This window comes from Pseudophryne corroboree, chromosome 3 (assembly GCF_028390025.1).
Source record: "Pseudophryne corroboree isolate aPseCor3 chromosome 3, aPseCor3.hap2, whole genome shotgun sequence".
NCBI classification, from domain to species: Eukaryota; Metazoa; Chordata; class Amphibia; order Anura; family Myobatrachidae; genus Pseudophryne; species Pseudophryne corroboree.
In genome coordinates, this window is record NC_086446.1 from 360882776 (window position 1) to 360883778 (window position 1003).

At 37.3% G+C, this 1003-nt stretch overlaps 1 pseudogene; it reads right to left on the reverse strand.

Annotated features, from left to right (window-relative positions):
* Nucleotides 1-621: 621 nt before the first annotated feature.
* LOC134897462 (5S ribosomal RNA) lies at nucleotides 622-739 on the reverse strand (annotated as a pseudogene).
* Nucleotides 740-1003: the final 264 nt, after the last annotated feature.

Sequence of the window (1003 nt, forward strand, 5' to 3'; positions counted from 1 at the left end):
GGTCTGATGCAGGACAACACAGCAACACTGTAAGGGACTTATACAGCAGCACTGGACATATGGCAGCAGAGGACACCACCACTGTGACTGGTCACTGGACTGACTCATGCAGCATAAGACACTACACTGGACTGTTGTCTGGCACACTCATTACATAGAAAAAATTGTTGAAAAAAAGTGTTTTATGATTAAACAAATACTTAAAATGTAACCTTTATTGTGAATTCATTAAAATACGATACCCCGAGAATATGTTTAGGAGCGAAAATTATCCAAATCACTCTTATATTAATCTATACCATTAAAAAAGTTTTTTATATGTGTTTATTGGCTATATGCCTTATTTGCAGCAGCAATGGTTCTATAGTTCGGAAACGGACTAGGTATAAGGCGCCCTCTATTGACCCAATAATATTATAGCAGATTTCTATATTGATTTCTCAATAGCAGTGGAATTGCCCCCACGTTAGTTTTCGCCCAAATTGGTATATCAATCAAAAGAATTGAGATCTTGAAGTATGGAGAAAATGGGCCAATGTATTATCAAAAGAGACGGATTAGAGATAGCAGAAATTAAAAGATGTGAATCTGCTTTCAGCGTTAGACTGGATTATGATCCAGAACTTACTACACAGGGTATTCTCAGGTGGTCCCCCTCCTGATACTTGCCCAGCCCAACACTTTATCGCTTCCAAGATCAGACGGGATTGGGCAATTTAAGTGTGGTTTGGTAGTAAGTTAAATTTTCATCTCCTCCTGAATTGTTGATGGTGCAGTTCCTCAACTGACAGGTTTAGCTGTCTAACACCAACAGCAGATCCATCCTACTATTTTACTATCTATGTTGTTGCAATATCTTCCCTTGCAATTTTTTCCACATTCGTGAACTCTCATCAACGATTCAGGAGGAGATGCAAATTGTGTGCGCTATATAAATTACTGGTAATAAATAATGAATAATAGACTTAAAGTCTAAATTATATATACATAATGCAGATGCTTA